At 35.4% G+C, this 23,771-nt stretch overlaps 1 pseudogene; it reads left to right on the plus strand.

Moving 5' to 3' along the window:
• The first annotated feature begins 6,418 nt into the window (after positions 1-6,418).
• LOC102759561 overlaps positions 6,419-23,771 on the plus strand; it is a 43,269-nt pseudogene continuing 25,916 nt past the window's right edge.

The following is a 23,771-nucleotide window of genomic DNA, read 5'->3' on the forward strand; positions in this document are numbered from 1 at the left end:
ATCAGCTGCCTTCTGCATGCCCCACACTGCTGATAGAGTCAGCAACACCGGCATGTGCCCTTATGGGGACTTGCACCCTGACCTCCTGGTTCATAGGTTGACATTCAACCCCTGAGCCACGTAGGCCAGGCCCCATCTGAATTCTTTATAAAATACTGAACAGCTGTCTTTGTCTGTTTTTGTTTTCTTTTAAACAGAACAGAGCATAAGACCTTTTGGAAGCTACAGTGCTTACTCAGAAGTAGTACTAGATGAGAAGTAATCCTTTCTAATGTTTTACTGAAGCCTCTTTCTTACTGGGAACTGCATGATGTTGTGGAATTCCAAGGACTGCTTTAATTCTCTACTTTTCTTTCTGCAAAGGACAGAGTGATTTGTTTTTATTGATATAAATAGAAAGCATTTCTTTCTGTGTTTCCTACAGCCTACTTCTTGAGTCAGTTAATGTATATTCTGTGCTTTCCAATACATCTCTCACTGGTTCATTTTGATATCATTGTGCCTGAAGCAAAAGGCTCTCCTCCTTTGTTGAACTCTGGGGGATAATGGTGGAGAAAGCAGAGGAATTTTAAGTACTCAATGAAAAAACAAACATGTTACTTTACTCTGTTATAGATCACAATCACACAGAGACCCTTAGAGCTAGAAAAATTTCTAGTACAGAGAAAGAGTAAGAAAAATTTCTTATTCTTTGCTGATACATTTCTAGTGATAGGTATCTCACTGACAATTTCATTTATAGACAGAATTAAATAATTTAGTCAATATCTGACTTCCTATAATTGCCCACATTAAGTCCTATGGATCAACATAGGCCAATTTTAATTCTCTTTTGTCACGAGAAACATTTAAGGACAAGGCTCATAACCTATCTATAATAATAAAAGGGTTATATGCTAATTAGACCAGATAGTCAAACGACCTTTTGGATGACCTTCTGGAAGAAATTGGTGCTGCAAGTGCCATGCCCCTTGCATGAATTTTATGCATCGGGCCTCTAGTAGTGAATATATTATTCTCTGCACACATCCCCTCTTGAGCTTCCTTTGCTTCCTTTACTCCTTGTAGCCTTGATGAGACCATCTTGGTGGCATGTGGTTGGGTGACCAGAAGAATACATTGTCCCCAGTACAACTGATTCCAGGGGCTGACACATGAACAAAGTGGGATTCTCTTTGGTCTTTAAAAATTAAGGTTGAGTCAAGATCTCCCTTTTTTTGATTAAAATAATATGAGTGATATTTCTATTCCTTCGTTAATTATGAATGACTTGTTAATGTACCTTGTCTATATCATACTTTCCTTTTCTTTCCCCTCAGTTATAACTATTTCCATTCTCAGTATCAAGTCCATTCTGAACTCTTTACCATATAGGTATTTCTTTCAAATCGTGCACCTTTTTTTTCAATGATTTTTTTTTTCTGAAAATGAATTTCTTAGAAATGAGCAAAAATGTGCTACATGACCAATAGAAAACAGTGTGCACCACCACTCTCCTTGTTCTGAATGCAACTTTCTAGTAACGAAGCCTCAATGAGCATTGCTTTGCTGGCACTTCATCACCTAATTTGCTTGTATCAAGTTGGTGTTTAGTGCCTGGGGCATCCTCACTGACCCTCAGAAGGATGAATTAGAGTGAAGTTAGGGTATTAAACCCCATGGATGCCTCCCTGTGGGCTTGCCTCTAAGAAGAGATCATCACTCCTCTTACAGCAACTTGTTCTCTATAATTCTTCTCCCCTCAGGTTCTGGTAACCTGTCCCAGCCTTTGAGTGTAAGTTTGGTAACAGCTTCACTGTCCTAGGCAAACTTCTTTGGGGTTTTCCTATACTTAGTCTATACCCTTGTTTACTATTGTTGTCAAAAAACCTTTCTTACAATGATCCTATTTTGATTGTGTCATTTGTTTCCTATCTTAGGCATGGTGAATAAGTTAAAAACAAAAAGGAGTCCTTTATTTAACCATTAGACATGTCTTTACAGGGTGACATGGATCCTTCCCTCTAAAAATAAAAAAGTAAAATAAAATAATGTATTGAATCTTAAGCCAAGTACTTTACTAAAGAGCCTTATAGATACCTTCTGATTCAGTAGAGAGAACTTGGACTTTTATAATCAGGTAGAATTTGGTTAAAGTCCTGATTTTACTACATTAGGTTTGTTTCTTGGGTCTATGAATCTCAGTATTCTCATTTGTACCACAGGGACAGTAGTGTATCATTCTAAAGGTGGCAGTAGCAAGTAAATGGGTTACATTTAAAGAGCCTTGTAGAGAGCCTGAAGCTCAGTAGATCTTTCATAGCTTATTCCTCTGTTACTTTTATATAGTTTACAACAGATTCTACCATTAGATTCATGGCGCATCCTGGACATAAAAACAGAATGTGTTTGTGAATTTTGAGATTACATGGCCCCACATCTAGTTTAAGTACCTCTCAGAGTTTAGCATATTAAGTCTTACACATTTAGAAAATGTCCTGGACTAAAGTTGTGGAGTCCTGGGCTCTAGTCTCTTCTCTGATTTTAGTTATATGACTATCTTTTCTTATTTATAAAAATAAAGAATAAATACCGTTGATGGCATTTTCTAGAGCTAACAATGTTACTCATCTATATGGTTTCCATATATATATATATGGAAAAAAATATATATATATATTGAAGTGGAACTCACTAAATACCTTTTAGCTTGAATATCAGGAGTTGAAAACTAGGAAAATATTTATATTCTTGTGATTACCAAAAATGAAATGCTTATTATACAAATCATTTTTTTGCAATTTGATTTTCATAAAAGTTTGCTTTCTAAGCCAATTTACCTCAAAATTTGTCACCATCAAACTGATTTTGTTACCAACTATCAAAATTCCCAGGTACTAGGTCCTTACCCTTTATCAGAAGCTTTGAATACAAACTTAATATTTACATTTTAATCAAATTGGAAACTAGTGAAAGTAATATAAACTGATTGGTTGACTTTATAAAATACCATAATAAAATACTATTTAATAAAATAATATTTTATTATTATCAATATAATGCAATGATAACATATGATAGTATCTCACATAGTAATGTGTTAAAATACTCAAATAAAATAATGTTTTATTACAAATATAATAAAATAGTACATAATAATGTTTAATGTAGTAGTTAATAACTTAGTATAGAGGTAAGTTGTATATTATAAATAAAAGATATGAATGAAATATTTTCATAGTTTTATTTCATCAGCAGTGTACAACTGTAGTAATAGCTACAGGCTCTTTTCCTAATATCTAATAATGCCAAAGCAAGCGTAGTTGAAGATGAAAGGTAGGAAATAATTGTGCATGTCTATAAATAGAAATGACTATGAGCATCTGCTCACAATAAATGTAATCCTACTACTCCTTTGTTTTATTGATTCATATCAACACTGAATATTTGTGTTGAATGGGAAGGAAGAAATGATCTAAGTTAAACAAGGTTGAGAGGTCTGACCCAAAGACTTAGGTTGATTACACTTCTTAAAACCACTTCTCCACTTGAAAAGGAAGTGCTCTGGATTATTTTGTTAGAAGGTACTTGTCTTATTTTAGGAGTTGTGCGTATGTGTGTGTGTGCGCACGTGCGCGTGTGCACATAATGTGAAAAAATTTTTTGATATGCTACCCAATAGTGAAAATACCAATGGCAAAAAAAAAAATCTCATTGGCTAGATACATTGATTAGCAAGCTACATTAAGTAGAAAACTTTAGAGGATGAGTTTGACATTTTAAAAAATCACTCATAATCTACCATTCAGAGATAAGTATTATTATTTACTTTTAATATTTTTCTTCTGAAAGTATTTTTCTTCTTGTTGATAGCATTTTTAGAGTTGAGAATTACAGAATAAAGTGGTATAAATATTTTAAGTTTCTAAACATGTATTGCTAAATTCTATATTTCTAAAGCTTTTTGATAAGATTATATGAATTTATGTTTCAAACAGCAGTACAGGGAGTGCTGCTGTCACACTATGCTCACTCACGTCATTGAATCACTCTCTAATTGCAAACCTCTTGGCAAGTACAAAGGCAAAATCCTTGGAGGATGGACAGATGACTTAAAGGGAAGTACCCTGCTTTGTTTAGAAACACCTTATATTTATAATGTTTGCCAAGTTAACTTTAATCCAGACCTCACCATCTAAATTTATTAACTCCTACAACTTGAGAATCAACATCAAGAACTAATGTTGATTATCTTAAATGGGCCCCTAATAGGGCAGGAAGAGGTTTCATATATTTAATTCAGATTTTTAAAATACATTTTTATTTATTTCAGAAAGGAAGGGACATGGGTGGGGGGCAGAGAGAGAAACATCAATGATGAGAGAGAATCATTGGTTAGCTGTCTCTTGCACCCCCCAACACTGGGGATTGAGCCGACAATCCTGGCATGTGCTGACCAGGAATCGAACTGTGACCTCCTGGTTCATAGTCTGACAACCGACGCTCAACCACACCAGCTGGGCTACAGATTTTTTTTTAACAAGCTCAAGGGGAGTCATGCATATTTAGAGATCAGATGAAAGAGAGGATTAAGATGTTTGTACATTTCAAGTGAGTCAGTTCTAGCTGGGTCCCATTTGTCTCAGGATTACTTGTGACAAAGAAGAGAATCTTGCCTCTAGGGCATTATTTCATGTGTATTCGAAGTTTCATGCAAAAATAGTCATCCACAGATGGTTTTTCTGTAGCTTGGTTGATTTGAACAAATCGTCCCAGAACTGTGCTGAGCAGTGGCTAAATGCCCACTTCACAAATCCCTCATTGTCAGTCTTCAGGGAGTGGACAGGGATGGAATGCAGATGAGAGAATCTAAACTCGTCCTCAACCCTTGCAGGAGGCCTCTCTCCAGGGCAACATTCAAGTACATCGGCCTTGCTGCACGGCAAGGTCTCTACTTTATGGGAGATCAACCCAAAAAGATTAAAAAACCCTGCCTGGTACGTTTAAGACCACATTTTACTGACACACACACACACAAATTATGGTTTTGACCTTTAACCGTGCTTTTTAAATTCTCTATTTTAGCTGTTTTAATTTGTTAAGACCAACTTCAGGTCATCAGGTCCATGACTACCCAGACCCACAGGCAACTCCTTTCTGGTGTTAATTATCTCTATTGTCATTTATTGCTCCCTATTTCATTGTTGTTGTCTTTGCTGCTGCAAACATGTCTTGAACTCTAAGAAAATTACAATTATATCAAGGTCAGGGCTGGATATTTTATTTCAGTCTATTTCCTTTGGTGCCTTGGTTCCATCATTATGGACTGAATACTTGCTAACAATTCTCAACATATGGAACATACCAAATGTTTAGCTTTTTGGGACAGTAATTTAACATAATCATGTTGAATGTTTATGGTCTGGTCAGGGAGTGATATTTCCTCCCATTAATTCCCATATGTAGACTACTAAAGCCAGAAATAGTTTTTATTGGACAAAAAGAAAAAGGAAAACCGCATTGAATCTTACTACTAGTCATCATGGCCTTTAATGTTCGCGATTCCAGACAGGGAAAATGAAGTTTAATGAATAAACCATAAGCAAACATTATATATGCCTTTAAAACACATTTTGAACCTTTTAAAAGAGGAATATTTTTTAGATAGAGACAATTAAGTGAATAGGGGAGAAAATTGCTCAGGTTTTTAATAATGGGAGATAATTTGCAGTCTTTGATGCCTCTATAAAAAGACTTTATGAATAGGACACCCATACAGGATGGGGCAATAGTAGGTATACAATTGTGAGTATGCAAAACACAGTTTATTCTTGTATTGTCTATTAATTATTATATTATTTTCCATACAAACAACTGTAAATCTACTTTTCTCCCATCCTATATATCAGTGTGGTCGTATAGTTCTGGCTTTTGTCTGATGTCCTGAAAAATTATGAATAGCCTTCTTTTACCCCTTCTCAGGTCAATCATGTCATAAATGGAATAATACATTTTATCAATGCACAACTGATGTGTTAGTCAAGATCCTTGCTTTCAAAGCATGGACAAACACAAACCTACTCCATAAAAAGTATTCCGAGATCAGATAGCTGCATAATTATAAGTTTTGAAACACATATCACATAGTAGATTAAAATTTATTGTCAGCTTTATTATAGTAAAAGTAAAATATATACATTTTTTTAGTCAGGTTCTAAACTAGTTCAATGTGTACAGACTTTGAAAATAGAATTTGAGGATGTCTGTTATTTGTACTTTGTTGATGCAAAGTAAATTACAATGTGGTATATTGTAAAGCATTTTTAAAAGAATGTTTCACTTCTTTGCTTGAATTGAAAAAAAAGATTCTAAAAGAGGGAACATTGTGATCTGATTAAAGCTATTCAAATTGAGAAGAAATAAACGACTTCATCGAAGAATGATGGGATATGTGCAGAGTGACATGAAGTCCCAAGACGTGATGAACTTGTTTGTTTGTTTTTTTAACTGTGTTATTAACAAGCAAGTGGCTTTTGGGTCAAGAGCCTGGTTTCCAAAAGGTAAGTCAAACCTCATCACATATTTTCAAAAGTATGCCCATTTAAGAAATTGAATATCATAATGCAAGTTCATGTCAGTCTATCTCTAGTTTCTAGACACCAAAGATATCACATGATCGCACTCATTTGTTGGATATAATGAACAACATAAACTGATGAACAAAAATAGATACAGAGACAGAAGCATCGAATAGCCTGTCAAACTTCAGAGGGAAGGCGGGGCGGGAGTGAGAGGGAGAGGGTAAGAGATCAACCAAAGGACTTGTATGCATGCGTATAAGTATAACCAATGGACATAGACACTAGGGGGGTGAGGGCAGGTGCTGGGGTGGGGTGGCTGGGGGGAGGTCAATGAGGGAAAAAGTAAACATATATAATACTATATGCAATACTTTAAACAATAAAAATGAATAATTTAGTCCTTCAACCTGCAAGTTCCAGTTGAAGAAGGAATCAGTTGTAGAAATAAAGAGAAACCAACACAAATAGCATGATGCTCTGGAGCAACTCACTCCTTCAAAATGCAGTGTTTTTTCTGCTTCATTGAAGAGAAAGCAGTTGATGGTTTACACCTAAATTGTTTTCAAGTGTTTATCATAAAATGTGAAAATAATAAAAGCGTCTATGAAAAAAAGAAGCATCTATTCTGAGTCCTAGGAGGTGGGTGAGTCATATCCCAGGAAGTGAGCAGGAGTAAATTGCAGTTGCTTTTGTTGTCATTTGCAACTGATATTTGTTGTCAGTGCATTTATGGCCCAAGCAGTCTAGAGATAGAAAGAACTCCTTCAGATGGGTAAGAGATGTGGAATGAGAGTTGAGGGAATGAGAAGGTGGAGACTCATGTATGTTATTGTTCATAAACAATAGACATGTGACAAAATGTCAGTCATTTCTATGGTTCTGGAAGATGAGTCGTAGGTTTTTCTACTATTACTAGCAATCCCTAGGCTCACTTCTCACATTTTCATCATTAACTGTGTCCATTGGCTGAAAACTCATTATCACTTCCTATTTTTTTAATATATTTTTATTGTTTTCAGAGAGAAAGGGAGAGGCAGAAAGAGATCGAACCCTCAGTGATGAGAATCATGGATCAGCTGCCTCCTGCATATCCCCTACTGGGGATCAAGCCCACAACTCAGGCATTTGCCCTTGACCAGAATCAAACCCAGGACCCTTCAGTCTGCAGGCTAATGCTCTATCCACTGAGCCAAATCAGCTAGGGCCAGAGATAATGATTTTAAATCTTTTAAAAATAGGTGATATTCCCTCTCCTTCTTGCCTTTTATATTTTTCACATAAGGGTCTGTGATGAATGTGTGTGTATAGTTAATCATTTTATACAATGTTTTTTAATGCACTTTCTGAATACAACCATGAGAATATTAGAGCCAGAATAATGGGATCAAAAACCAGTGAGTCATAATCCACATTGTCTAGGTTTCTTAAAGAAAAGGACTCACTAGTGCTCTATATTAATTATGTATTTAAAATGTATGTTAGCTTTGAAATATTGAAAATTCCAGTCAAAAAGAGAAAATGGAATACAATCTGTATATTATTTTGACTACTTAAAATATTTATTAAAACTGAAAAAGAAAAATCCAGAAGCTAAAATATTTTAATTTCAGCAGAGTGCTTCCTTGGGACATTGAAAGACCTGTAATATCTCTTGGAATTCAAAAAGCTCTTGCAGAACAACATTTTGATAAGTTTCAATGCAAGTAAATGAAAAGCTTAAGGATTGAATTTTCTTTGATACACATAAGAATTTTGAGAAAAAAATGTTTGGAACATATGCTCTGAACTCAGCAAATCAGTAACTATGGGCAAAATGTCCAATGTGAGTTCATGAAACTCACAAAATTCACAAGGAAAAGGTTTCCCAATAAAAAGGGCAGAAAATAATCCTATATAATAAAAGCCTAATATGATAAGTGCCCGGTTGGGCTGGTCATCTGGTCATCCATTCAACCAATCAAAGCGTAATATGCTAATGATATGCTAAGGCCTTCAACTGCTCACTATGACATGCACTGATCACCAGAGGGCAGATGTTCCATCCGGTAGGTTAGCTTACTGCTAGGGTCTAGCCAATTGGGATATGCCCTAGGGCCCTCCTGCAGTCCCTCCCCCAGCTGGCCAACCTCCTGCATCCCTCCCCAGTCCAGATCATGCACCAGTGGAGTCCCTCCACATGGCCTGAACCCTCTCGCAATCCAGGACCTCTCAGGGGATGTCAGAGAGCTGGTTTCAGCCCCATCCCACAAGCCAGGCTGAGGAACCCCACTGGTGCATGAATTCATGCACTGGGCCTCTAGTATCATCATAATAATATTAAATCTTTACAACTTTCTTTTGAAATGAGAGAATCATACACATTGAATCTCATTAAATCAGCTATATGCAGTAGTTTAATTAAATAGTGGTACACATTTTTGCCTTTAAAATTTTTGGACTCTCATCTAAAATCAGATAATAAATTGGTAGCAATCTTTGTAAATATTTACACACACACACACACAAAGGGAGGGCCAGGGTGTTGTTCAAAAGTCTTCCTATTGCAATCAGAACTATTCTTTGGCAAGTCACTACCCATGTGCACATATGTTTATGATAAATTTATATATATCTGATAGGACAGTCACACATACTGTGACATGTATTGTACAGATCTAGATGCTGTAGGGACAATATCAGAACTACAATTGTTCAAATTTTAAAAAGGTATGAAAGATTTAATATCAAACATGAACTTAGTTGTGATTAAATAAATAGACTTAACTCCAAAAGTGCATTCCAATTCCCTTATTTCCTAATATGAGATGGAAGAGGCAGATGGATACTTTCACATTAGGGCAATTTCAACCAGAATGGGCTTAGCTGGGCGGCTAATGATCATAAATAAAATTCAACTTAAAAACGAAATGGAACTAAATGTCCTGCCAAAAGCAGCAAAAATATATTTCTGAGTAATAAACGATAATGTCTTTAGAAAACTTCCAGGGAAATAGACATCTTAGTTCTCTCAGCAGGTGATTCTATACTACAGGGTAGGATTTCTTTTTAACATGAAAGTCATACTCTGTAACTGCTCAGGAGTTGAGTGTTTGTGTGCCAGGTACATCCAGTAAATGTGGAGGTGTTTTTGTTGTGCTGTCCTTGTCTTATGAAAGTATCACTGAAGAAAAAAAAAATTGAAGAATGGATGCTTATTGTCAAGTCCAGTTCACTTCAAGGTAGCGAGATGGATTTGGGATTTTAGTCAAAATCAAGAATCTATTTTGTATTATTGCTAACCTTTCAAAACAAGGGCCATTAATCTCTTCTGTAAAGACTATTCAGAGACTGTAGATTTAACACATGTTATAGAGCACTGAAGACTAAATACTAGTACTGCCCACACAAATACAGATTTCTGAGGTCCAGTATGGGGTATACTGTGTTAGGGTTCAGGAAGCTTTAATTCGTAGAGCCAAGTAACAATGGAGAGAAGAATGAGACCTTCAAACTTGGTCACACAACGTGAAAGTGGGGATACAAATTCAGCTCATTCTTTTGAAAGAATTTAAGAGTCAGAACCCTCTTGGTATCTTTTATACTTCACTCCCCACAATATGAATGCACGGGTAAACTATAATAGAACGTCATTTCTTAGATATAGTGGGGGAGACAGATATGTCTCTTCCAGTAAATTTAGAAATCTGAAATTGTGATCACTAGTTTAAGGGATTATTATCACAAACTAATTTTCATCTGATGTTGCTCAATTTTTAGGAAGTGTATTGTTCTTGTTTTATGAAAATTGTGATTCTGTTGTCAAGAATGTATCACATAGGCTAAGTTATTAAAATGCTAGGCCTAAATTTTGTATCCTAAATGTGTTGTTATCATATGGCTTATTTCAAGAAAGCAAAGTTCATCATTTATTGAAGAAAATCTAGAACACAAGTAAATTTGTAAAGAAAATTGAAGATATCAAAGTAGTTAAATCTATGAAACTAGCTGCTGCCTTTATTTTCTTTTCTAAATGTATTTTTTATATATTTCACAGAAATTATTCAGAAGTAGAAGCCAATCTTGCATGCAAATATATAACCAGGTAGAGGGCAGGATGACTATATCTGTGGTCAGCCATTGGCAACTGTCTCTAACAGTAACTATAATCAAGGCATTTTTAAAAATATATTTTTATTGATTTCAGAGAGGAAGGGAGAGGGAGAGAGAGATAGAAACATCAACGATGAGAGAATCATTGATCGGCTGCCTCCTGCACACCCCACACTGGGGATCAAGCCCACAACTCAGGCATGTGCCCTTGACTGGAATCGAACCCGGGAGCCTTCAGTCCGCAGGCTGATGCTCTATCCACTGAGCCAAACCAGCTAGGGCAAGGCATTTTTTTTTTATAAAAGAAAAGTGTTTCTCTCCATATTGGCTCTCTGCTTTTGTCATTCGTTCATTAAAAAATGTTTGTTTTGTACCTACCTTGCGCTAAAACTTTAAAATTGAACAAGTGGATTCTGAGTTATTTGGAATAAGATTAGAGATCAGCTTTACAGCTATAGACTCATTCAGCGAGCACTTTAAAAAAAACATGGCCCCTTTCTGTAGGTTCTGTCTCACCTAAACCAGTGTCTGGCATGCAATCATGATTCTTCTAACACTTGCTGAATGAATAGGCAATTGCAAGGACTTTTCTTGGAATGGTGAGATTCTTGTATTCATCCTCTACATTTCTATACATTCCACAAGTCTTCACCAATTCCCAGGTAAATGGTATTACTTTCCCCTTTTGAATGAGTTTGATGAGATGTCACTGAAAAATATTCTTGAAGGCAGATTATAATGCTTTCTTTTACAATATGAAAATCACACCACAGACACACACACACACACACACACACACACACACACACACACACACACACACACCTAAACACACATACACACACACTGAGAAGTGCCGAACCTCTTCAGATGATCACAGGCAGCAGACCTTGCAAAATACATGAACATTGTGCTTCCCCAAGGGAGGTGAGTACATCATAAGATGGCAGATGTGTTCTTAGTTGTTGCTTTGGTTTTAGACATGTGCACAAAATACATGTGCACTAAATAAAATAAACATAAACGTGCTCTTTATTTTGAAGACACCTGGCTTTGTGGGAAGTTAGATGGGTGTGTGGTGTCTTAGAAAATATCTAAAAGGAATTGTAACTCAACATGAACTTCAATACTAGGAACTCTTGAACTTGAACTCTAACTTAAGTTACTATTTCAGTTAACATGCAAGTAATAATCATATGCCTAAGCTTTCTCAAGACCCATAAGCCTGGAAAGAACCAGTCTCATGGCCTGCAAGTATCTACGTGAGCAGTTTTGCTTCACAGAAGACAGGCTCAAAAGGGGAACAGAGTTAACATCTATTGAGCACCTTGTGTATTCCAGGCACCATGCAAGTTGCTTTATTTAGGTCATTGGCTTCCCTCACAATATGAGACTACAAATGATAAGAGGAGAATAATAATAGTATAGATTTTAACAAACTATACATTATTCTTTATTATTACCTGTCTCCGTAAGGGTGTTTTTAGATGAGATTAATATTTAAATTAGTGGACTTGCAGTAAAACAGATTGTTCTTCAATAAGTGGGTGGGCCTTATCCAATCAGTTGAAGGCCTGAATAGCACAAAATGACCAGCCCCCGATGAACAACAGAACATTCTAATATGCTCTGGAGAATATATCCCTGGACTTATAAGATAGTTTTTACTTTTCCGGAAATTTTATGAAATATAAAGAAATGTCTTATTCTGCCTCATTTTAATTCCACCCAATCCTTTAATCTTATCGTTACCCATTGGTCAAAGCAATATGAACTAATTTCAGGAGAAATTATACTGAAAATTCAAATGAAATGGGGTTTTCTTGGGATAGATCTAAGAAATATATTCTTGCTCTCCATGGTTTGGCTCAGTGGATAGAGCATCAGCCTGCAGACCAAAAGGTCCCAAGTTCAATTCTAGTAAAGGGCTTGTATTTTAGTTGCAGGCTCCTCCCTGACCTGGGGCCTGGTCGGGGCTGGTGCAGGAGGCAACCAATCAATGTGTTTCTCTCTCATTGATGCTTCTCTCTGTCTTTCCCTCCCTCTTCCACTCTCCAAAAACCAGTGGAAAAATATCCTCAGGTGAGAAATAACAAAACAAAACAGACAAAAAAGAAATATATTCTCTGTTCATACATATATACTTATTTACAATAAGATCAGTAATAGCAAATTGAGTGATAAAATAACTTCATACAGAATTCTTATTTGAAAAATTCATTTTAATTGAAAATGATTTATTAATTGTGGAATGAGAAACACTGGTACAATACATAAAGAGTTTATACTTGCTCTGTATACTTATTGTGATTATTACCTCAGCTCTTTTTTTTTTGGCCTGAATCCCTGTGATGACAGAGATGCCATGAGAATTAAAAGAGGTAATCCACATAAAGCCTTTAGAAAAACACCTGACCTGTAATATATAAGAAACTGTCATTACGCATTAGTTGTGATTATTATTGTTACCCTTTTTTTTTTTTTTTTCATCTCACCATGCTCTCTGAGAAGCCACTAAGTATTGGTGACTCCTCCCTGCTGCTGGTCCACTAATTCTAACGATTTATCACTGTCACTATATGTCAGGTCCATTCTGTACGTCACTCTCACCTACCCCAACATCCTGCTCTGGCCTTTCACGCTATTGCAGTTACCACCTGACTTTTCGCTATGCCAGGAGTTGCTTCTCCAAGATAGCACACATACCACTGTCACATTTTATCTTTCAAAAATGGCTTTGGGTATTTGACCCTCCTAAAAAAAACCTTCCACTTCTTCCAACTTCTGAATTAAGGTCACACCGCAAATTGGCATTCATGACATTGTAATATCTGGAATAAATTGTCAGTTTTACCATACATGTAGCTTCCAGATGAACTGGATTATCGTTACCTTTTTAAACACATATTATTATTTTTTAAGTAATTTGAATACACGTAACTCTCAGGATTAGGGAAGTGATCACATTTTCTCAGAAATCTCTCCTTTAGATCCAATGACACATCACTTTCAAGAACTTCCTGAATCTCACAGGTGAACTGTCTGAATCTATGTGCTTTGTTTAACATGTATCTTGTGTTTCTTTGTACTGAAGATGCTTACATATCTCCTTATATCAATGTGATAATCATTCTACTAGGCATAGGGCCTTTAAAAATGTATATGGATATAACTAATAAATGGATAAAAAATACATTTAACACTTACAAAGCAATTCCACAATGAAATATTCCTTATGATTTAATACTGCCAAAGTAATTGGATAAGAAAAGTAGAAACAGTAATTACATACATGTTTTATGTGCATAATACAAATAAAATAATATTTTAAAATAAAGGCATATTTGATATTACATATACATAAATTAAGCCATGACAAATTTAAGAAAATTCTATCTCAAATTTTTTAATTAGATATCAATTATTGTCACTCTTTATCAATTTATCTGAAAAAAATGCACATGAAGCCCAGAAAGCTCCTCTCCCTATTACAGGGGAAGCAGGGAAGAAATAAATTTTGTTCTTGTGAAAGATTGGAGGGAAAAAAACAGAGATGGAAAACCCGAATCTGACTTTCAAACAAAAAAGTTCTTTGAAAATAATGCAGTGGGTGATTTCCTTCCCTCTCTCAGCAATGCCATTTCAATCTCTAAGAATTTCCTCTTTACTCCTTGACCTTTCAAATGAGGTCATCACTAAAGGAAATGTCTTCTTTTAAGAGTAACTTCTTACATTAGAGATCTTAGAGAGTTTCAGAGTATAGACCTTGTTAGATCCTGTTCTTAAGAAGAGGAAGAGTAAGCAAGAGCTATTTGTCAATGAAAGCACTTGCCAATGAATGTCAGAGCACGTGGGTGTTTCCTGAATGTATAGCTGTGCTGTATGGAACCGGACTCTATGTAATGCTAACATTTTAAAATACTTCCTAATAGTTTGTCTCTAAGTGACATTTCAGAGATTGAGGTTATATCCATTTAGAAACTTAAGGTTACAAGAGCAAAGTAAAAGTTGAGCTGAAAATACAATTGTCAAAAAACATGGCGATACTATTCATTTTATTTATGTTTCTAGATGAGTGCTTGAAATATTGGGGGACTCACTTTGTAAATTTTATGATTGTCTAACCACTATTCTGTACACCTGAAGCTAATATAAAATTATATTGAATATCAACTGTAATTTAAAAAAATAAAAAGAAACACTACTCACTACATGGCTTCATCAAATTTAAATAAGTCACTGATTTCCTATCAATCTTTTTTTGTGTGAAATTACTTGAAAGCTTTAGAAAAGATGTATATGTGTTTTAAGATAATTTATAGTGATCCTAATAAAATAGATATAATGTTAAAATTCCATTATGTTATCTTTACCTTGTTTATTATTTGCATTTGATTTATGGTGCCTAAAGCTTAATTAAAACAAGGACTTAGTACAGGGGTGGGCAAACTTTTTGACTCGAGGGCCACAATGGGTTCTTAAACTGGACCGGAGGGCCGGAACAAAAGCATGGTTGGAGTGTCTGTGTGAACTAATATAAATTCAAAGTAAACATCATTACATAAAAGGGTACGGTCTTTTTTTTCAATAGTTTTATTCATTTCAAATGGGCCGGATCCAGCCCGCAGGCTGTAGTTTGCCCACGGCTGACTTAGTATAATACATTTCCTAAAACATAGCTAAGTGTATAAGTAAATGATGACAAAAGATACTCTTTTCATGAAAATATTAGTTTCAAAGATTTTAAATCAGGAAATTCAGTTGAGAACATAATTATTTTTTAATTGCATCAGCTTTTTCTTTCCTGATAAGTCAGATCTAAATAAACATTATTGTTACATGATTGGTTAATATTTAATTGAATGTGCTCATAAATAATTTTGAAGCCATCTTAGGTCAAGTTCTCTCAGAGGACCTTGAGAGTTACATGTATTCAAATGAGCTAAGCACTCGACAAGTGACTTAAAAGGAAATTGTTCCAGGAGAAACCTGTAAGGAAGTGTAGGAAACAGGGTAGGAAAAGGGAAGAAGTTAAGGGGAAGTACAGACTCAGCCTGATCCCCTGGGAGCTCTGTAGAGGAAATTGCACAGTTTGCCCCATCTGGAGTCAGGGGAGCTGAGTTGTTCATTACCTATGGGCCATCTCTTTGAACCTAAGCTATCCATGTGGACAACTCAGTGATAAGACAAGTGCATTCCTCTGAAGCTTGCCATTGCCAGTCTTTAGCGGCAAAGCGCGTAGAACTTAAGGAATGAGCACACACAGTTCCCAGAAAGGAGATCCAGGGATTTGGGGATGAGACCCCAACACTGTCTATTCTAGGAAGTATGTTAAATCTTAATCTGCAATACTAAGAAATTCTAATAATATTGTTGCAGACTGCCAGCCATGCACCCCAAATCCATTCACTCCCCCCGTCACCACTTCTAGTTCTCTGATACCTTGCTGAAAAACATGAAAGACTTATTAAAGTCTTCCCTTACACTATTCAATTCCAAACCTCACTTGTTGAATCAGGATTGTGTGGGGCCAACCTTATAAAAGGCATTTTATTTGACAGTGATTGGTTTAGACATTGGCAGGGCACTTAATCCCGTCTAATGAGATTTCAGGGAAAAGATGTTCAGATGTTCACCCTAATGAGAAAAGCTGCACAAAAGGAAATGTCCCTCGTCACCAAATGTCACTGCGGCTGCATGCCATGCCGGGAAGTGCTAAGGCCTCTTGCCATCTTGAGTGGCAACAAAAGGTACAGGAGGAGGGTGAGAGAAAGGATGGAAAGCCAGTGAAGTTTGTATGGGATTTCTGGGCCACTGTAACCTCTCCATATCCAGATTTCTAAATGTGTAAGATAATAAAATTAAAAGAATTATCATTTGCTATTTCTGTTATTTGAGACAAACACATTTTAATTACTATAACAATAGCTAGCTATGAAGCTACTTGCTTTGACGGATAGATAGCGTGTAAAGCTTGTAATGGGCCAGATATATTTCTAAGTACTGTACATATGTTAATTCATTTAGCAATGTTGCTACTGATGGGAGAAGACACATCCCCAGCTGCTAATAAATATCATGATTGCCAGACAGAATCAATGTCCTTCCATCTTGTTGTAAAGGTTCACACCACATTGTGTTGCTCACTGAAATTACTATCGTTTCCATCACTAACACCACCAAAACCACAGTGAAGGAACAATAGATTTTGTTCTTGGTTTTTATTTAAGAAATGTAAACAAGCATCTTTGAAAAACCATGAAAAATATTTCTTCATGATTTTCTTAACAATAGTTCTTTTAAAAATGTTTTGTAATTTATAAGCATGCTAAATTAACTCTTGCTAACATTGGATATGCCATTTTCCATTCGCTGTGTTATCCCAGGTAATATTAGCTGAACACCATGTGAAATGCAATCAAGATGTTTGCGAAAACAAAGCACACACACAAACACACATACTGTATAGATGATAGATAGATAGATAGATAGATAGATAGATAGATAGATAGATACTTGTTCTGTATAGTTCTCTTTTTTATTAAGTTCACCATTACATAAGATACATCAGATAATAAACTATAATATTTTACTTAAGAAGAGCATCCTCTTCAAAATATGATTGAGAATAGTTAAGCTTGGTTCAGCTCACCTGAACAATTAATTAAATGGAAATCTTTGATGACTCCTTGTTGCTAGATTTCAATGAATAAACTATTCAATATCCTATACTTGCCTGCTATCGCACTTCCATATTTCTCTTTATTAACATCCTGGGGTTATGAAGACTACAGATTAGATATGAGTTCTGGGAAAGACTTCATGTGTAGCCATGTAACCACCTCTCTGTGCCTCTTACATGCTACCTAACCCTGCTAATGCAGAGGAGCAATCTGAGTGTGTGTAGTTTCATCAGAGATAGAGGAAGAGTAGGAGAATAAGGCTAACTCCAAGAGTTTACATTCTAATGTTCTTTAGTCATGTGAACTTGACAAAATGAGTTAATCCTTCTGAGGTTTAAAGCCAGTACACTTGGATGGAGAACTGATATTTCTTCAGATATTTGTATCAACTTGATAAAGAGTTCAAGGATGATTATGAATGAATATGATTTCTGGACACTTGTGGTACATATTCTCAACAAATATTTGTTCCCTTTTTTTGCCTTTATGATTCAGATTAAGAAACCATATTAGGTGATGTCAAGTTCTCTAAAGGAGACGATTTCTGCTTAAAGGTGTGAACTTCAGCCTCCTGCAGTAGCTAAAATTTTTATTTATGCTTAAGGTTTTTTTTGTTTTTGTTTTTTTTAATATATTTTATTGATTTTTTACAGAGAGGAAGGGAGAGGGATAGAGAGTCAGAAACATCGATGAGAAAGAAACATCAATCAGCTGCCTCCTGCACGCCCCCTACTGGGGATGTGCCCACAACCCAGGTACAGGCCCTTGACCGATCAAACCTGGAACCCTTTAGTCCGCAGGCCGACGCTCTATCCACTGAGCCCAACTGGTCAGGGCTATGCTTAAGTTTTAAAACATCGTGTTGATGTATTTTATCCTGCAAGTGTATTTTAATTTTAAAAGTAAATTATTAATATGAACGTTAATTCAAGATATTCAAGGGCTGACTAGAAATATTCCAAGAAAAAGATGACCCCCCAAAGTAATGAGGCATAGCCTTCTATGCTGAGATTTTTGTATAACTAAGACATAATGTGTGAACAGGATGTGAGGCAAGTCAAAGATTAAGGTTTGAGACTGAGGGCCAAATATTCAAAAATCTTATACAAAATAAAATAATAATAATAATGATTAACATATATAAATTTCTGTACTTTTCAAATAGTAAAAACAGGGTGCCCTTTTGTAGAATATCAATTTTAGTCTAGGATTTGGGGGATAAGTGTATGGAAGTAAGAAATTCATAATATACATATGAAAATAAACAGATATATATTGAGGAGTAGGAATGAGAAATTAACTTGGAAAGGATCAGACTTCAGATTTTTGCATCAAGCTGCTAAATTTTAACCTCCCAGTCTCTGGGAATAACCAATTATTCTCTCATTTTGTATTTTGATGGAAAACTTGAAGAAACATTTGTCTATGCCAAGCTTATTATCTAATCTAATTACCACGATAATTATAGCAGGTACAAATGAAGAATCTAAGACTCAGATGGTGAAAATAATTTTACCAAGACTATGCAACCTACAATTTACAAAGTGGGGACTCTACTAACTAGAATTAAACTTGGTTTTCCCCAATTGCTTTATTTCCTTAAGTAAATAAAATTTTAGACAAAGGTGACAAGTCATTTAAGCATTTAAAATAGTGGAGGGCCACAGTTACACACACACACACACAATATGATGAAAGAAGGAGGAGCCATTCAGATATTTGAAATCATCCTGGTAAGAAATGATCAGGATCAGGAAAATTGTAAAATTATATCTCTTTACTATCCCAGGCTATATTAACCTTGGAAGCATCACTTTTTTAAATAATGAAGTGAATACCTCAGTGTGTAATTGTTGCCCTTCACTATTAATAAGGACTTGTGAGATATATGTGACTAAGTCACATGTCTACTTCCAAAGATAACTCCTGATAGTGAAAAGATGTGGGGAGACAAACAAGCCAATATTTTTTTTGCTTTCATATATTTTAAATGTATGAAGCATTCAATTTATTTTGATATAATCAGTGGTGAAAGTAATGCCATCAAGCATGAGTGGAGACTTTTAACTGGAATCATGTGCCATGTAAAGCTGTTGGATAGAGTTAAAAGGATCAGAACGTGGGGGGAAATTAAAAAAAAAAAAGAAGGCAAGTGCTGAGTTGCTTTTGTAAGAGATTTTTAAATTAAAGCAGCAAATTCTTTAAAGCATCACACAATGGGTAGAATAAAAAAGAAAACTAATTAAACTATTTTATAGTGGTGCAGCCTTGTAATAATCTTCCATGGAGTTCATGACCACAGGATTACCAGACCTTGAGAAGTATTTGGAAAAGAGGTCAAGGTGAGAGCAAAAGCAGCCATGTGAAACTCAGCTGGCCTGCTGGGGCATGCCTGAATCACACATCCACTCCTGACCCACATGTAGAAATAGGTAGAAAATAAAGTGCTGTGTGCACATATCTATGTTAAAAATATGTGTTCTTATGAATATATTCATGTATATGTGTATGTTATAAGTATATGAAATAATATGTACTAATCGCAGTAGAGGATAGTTTGACAGCACATTTCAAAAGCCTTAAATATTCACACTACCAATTTATATTAAAGAAAGACATCATCAGAAAGAAATGTGCACGTTTAATAATATACTATTTATTGCAATATTATTTATAACAGCAAAATACTTCAGTAATCCAACAGTCTCATGTTTTTTTTATTTAAAAGAATGTATCATCAACATATTATATTAGTTATAGGTATACAAAATTATAAATGTATACTAGAGGCCCGGTGCACAAAATTCGTGCGGGGGGCGTGTCTCTCAGCCTAGCCTGAACCCTCTTCTATCTGGGACCCCTCAGGGAATGTCCCACTGCCACAGGGATTGGGCCTAAACAGGCAGTCAGACATCCTCTTGCAGTCTGGGGCCGCTGACTCCTAACGACTCACCTGCCTGCCTGCCTGATGCCCCTAACTTCTCCCCTGCCTGCCTGATTGCCCCTAACCTCTCTGCCTACCTGCCTGATCACCCCTAACTGCTCTCCCCTGCCAGCCTGATCATCCCTAACTGCCTCTGCACAGCCCTGCCACCTTGGCTTTGTCTAGGACGATGACCAGATGGTCGTCTGTAAGATTTCCAGTCTAATTAGCATATTACCCTTTTATTAGTATAGATTCATATACATTACAAAATAATTACCTCTAGAAGTCTAGTTAACATCAGTCCCCATGCATAGTTATAAATTTTTTCCTTGTTATGAGAACTTTTAAGGCCTACTCTCTTAGCAACTTTCCAATGTACAATACAATATCAATAACTGTAGTCATCATGCTGTACATGATATCTCCATGACTTATTTGTTTTATAGCTAACTGCAAGTTTGTACCTTTTGAACCCCTTCACCCATTTTGGCCACCCCATTTTTTGTCTGTGGAAGTAACTTATCTGTTCTCTGTATATATGAGTTTTTTTGTCAATAATCTTAATTTTCAATAGTAGAAAAATGATAAAATAAATAAAGCAATATTCACAAAATAGAATGTGTGCAGAAATGCACTGAGTATTTAATGACATAGGTGTAGAATAACAACACGATAATTAGAAATAATTGCATGTACCAACAGATAATATATATGTTCAAATAGTTATATGAATATTATATAGGTATATATAGAAAGGCTAGTAAGAAATAAACCAAAATATTTAGCTTATATTAAATAAAATAATACCGGAGTTGTATGTATGTTCTTTGTTTATGCTATCAGAAGGTTGCCATTTTTTATTAAACAAAACCCTTTATGTATTATACTAAAAAAAATTGTTTCTAAATATCTATTTGACAAAAACAAAGTCATGTTAGAAATGAGTTTAAAGAAGTATTATCAACATAGAAGAATACAATTTAATGAAGAATACATTTTAATGCAGCCTAAAACTAAGCTCATAAAGTTCATTAACTGAGGGAAATCAGCAAGCTCATTACATTTCCTTAAGCTGCAAAGTATGTAAGTTTGAGTCTTTTTTCCTACTGTGCTTTTATTAAAATATTCCCTTTGATGTTCTTTAATATATCAATTTTCTTTTAATAAAATTGTGTATGCACCAGCACATTTTTATATATTGGCACATGATACTTCTTATTCTAAGGCTGAAATAAACTCAGAGACCGAGTTCTGCCCAAGCAGGTAATTTGAGTCCCACATGGTGACTCCAACATCCCATTCTTGAGAATCTTCTGGAATGCTTCCTTTCTGCAGGGTAAGATAGGGCACAGTTTAACTATATAACCCTCCCAACACCAGAAATTATCTTTGGTAATATTTTTTAAATTATAAAATATACTTATTGAAGTTATTTTGAGAAATATAAAGATACATATTCTATCATTGAGAAAGAAATCCTGATATTATTTTGTGAAAGAAAAGCACTACAGGGGGGAAATTTAAAATGGTAACAACTTTGTATTTAATTTAAAAGTGTGTGGAGGAGAAAGGGAAGGAGAGAGAAAGTTGGGGAGATAGAGGTAGATAAAGATAGAGCTAGAGATAGAGCTAGAATGTGTGTGTCAAAGAGAGAGAGAAAGAATGGGAGAGATGGAATGAAAAAAGAGAGAAAAGGAGAATGAGACATTAAGCATAGAGAAAGACCTTGTTTGTTGGTTGATAATTAAATTAGCAAACTATCATAGAGGTATAAGATATACTCAGTGACATGTAGCATCACACTCATTGAAAAATATCCATGGAACATAATATCTAACACACTCTGACCCCATTTATCTGTCCGATAAGTACTAGGAGAGAGAACATGAAGGGAAGGGGAAACCCTGCCTCCTGGCCGGTTTCCAGGGGTTTATGAATAAAGGCAGTGGAGCAAGTACCAAAGTCACACTGGGTCTTTCTTTGCTTGCCATGTTCCAAGCATTTGTGTGAGAGCCAGGTGCACCAGAAGGGCATAGGGATTTACTTTGGAAATGGCAATGTTGGTCTTATCCTTTCTCCTTTAAAACTTTTTATTGGAAGAAATGGCTTCCTTCAATTTATCCTCATATCAGATATATTTGAAAATATATAAATTATTGGTTCCCCCGGCCGTCATGGCTCAGAGGCTGAGCATCAATCTATGAACCAGGAGGTCACGGTTTGATTCCCTGTCAGGGCACATGCCCAGGCTGGGGGCTCCATCTCCAGTGTGAGACATGCAACAGGCAGCCAATCAATGATTCTCTCTCATTAATGATGTTTCTCTCTCTCTCTCTCTCTACCTCTCCCTTCCTCTCTGAAGTCAATTAAAATACATTTTTAAAAATTATTGGTTCAACTTATTAATGTAAATATATATCAAAATACAAAGTTTTTTACTCATGAAGTTTATAGTGTAGGGATGCTACAATGAGAGATAATATTTATTTTAATGTATTGAATTGAGTTTGGTTAGGACTATAAATTGAGAGGGGTCACAGGACCTTAATGAATACAGACAGAATTTATAAGTAAAGCAATATGTTTATTGATTACTTAATAGTATTATTCATATATGTAATTTATAACATTTATACATATATCAATACCTATTAGTGATATTTGCATCATGCTATAAATATGAAGTAAAAGTCAAGGTGATTTTTCAATTAAAATCAATGAGATAAAAGTTGATTAAATGGTAATGGGCTTTGAACCAATTTAAACTAAAACTTCACTCAGTCTTGGTCCAAGCTCATATACTGGACAAGAAAATAAAATTGCCATTTTGACATGTTTTTTGATCATTTGAATTTGACTCTTAAAAGTGATGTTTTAGGAGATTAAACACACACATACACACAAGAGCAAAAGTTGAAATGTCAATAACTACCATTTTGAGAAACAAAATTAATATGCCAAACTTTTCTTGTACTTTATTTAAATCTAAATAGTTTGAACTTTTTATTCATCTATTTAGTAGGAAATATATTGTTACAGAAATTATAAAAACTACCAAAATACTGATGTAGTACATACAAGATTCCTATTTTATTATTTATATAAAATGATGTTAAAATAACCTTCTTGAATACAGCATCATCAATTTAATGATTAAAGACAAATATATTTTACATTATTCAGAACATCCATATATATAAAAGGCTAATATGCAGTGTCCCCTAGGGAGTTTAATCAAGGGGACCGGGAGTTCGATTGCTTGCTATGACGTGTGCTGGCCACCAGGGGACAGCATGGAATGAAGGAAGGCCCCACCTGGTGGCCTGCAGCCCTGATCACCAGCCAGGCTTAGGGACCCTACCCATGGATGGGTTTCGTGCACCGGACCTCTAGTTGATAATAAAATGTGAAGTTTTACAGTGGTTGATGTAATATCATAAGTAAAATATTATCTGCTCTCTTTGCCTTTGCTTGCTTATTCCACACCATCATCATAAATATTATGGTACCTAC

Source organism: Myotis davidii, unplaced genomic scaffold (genome assembly GCF_000327345.1).
Source record: "Myotis davidii unplaced genomic scaffold, ASM32734v1 scaffold175, whole genome shotgun sequence".
In the NCBI taxonomy this organism is placed as follows: Eukaryota; Metazoa; Chordata; class Mammalia; order Chiroptera; family Vespertilionidae; genus Myotis; species Myotis davidii.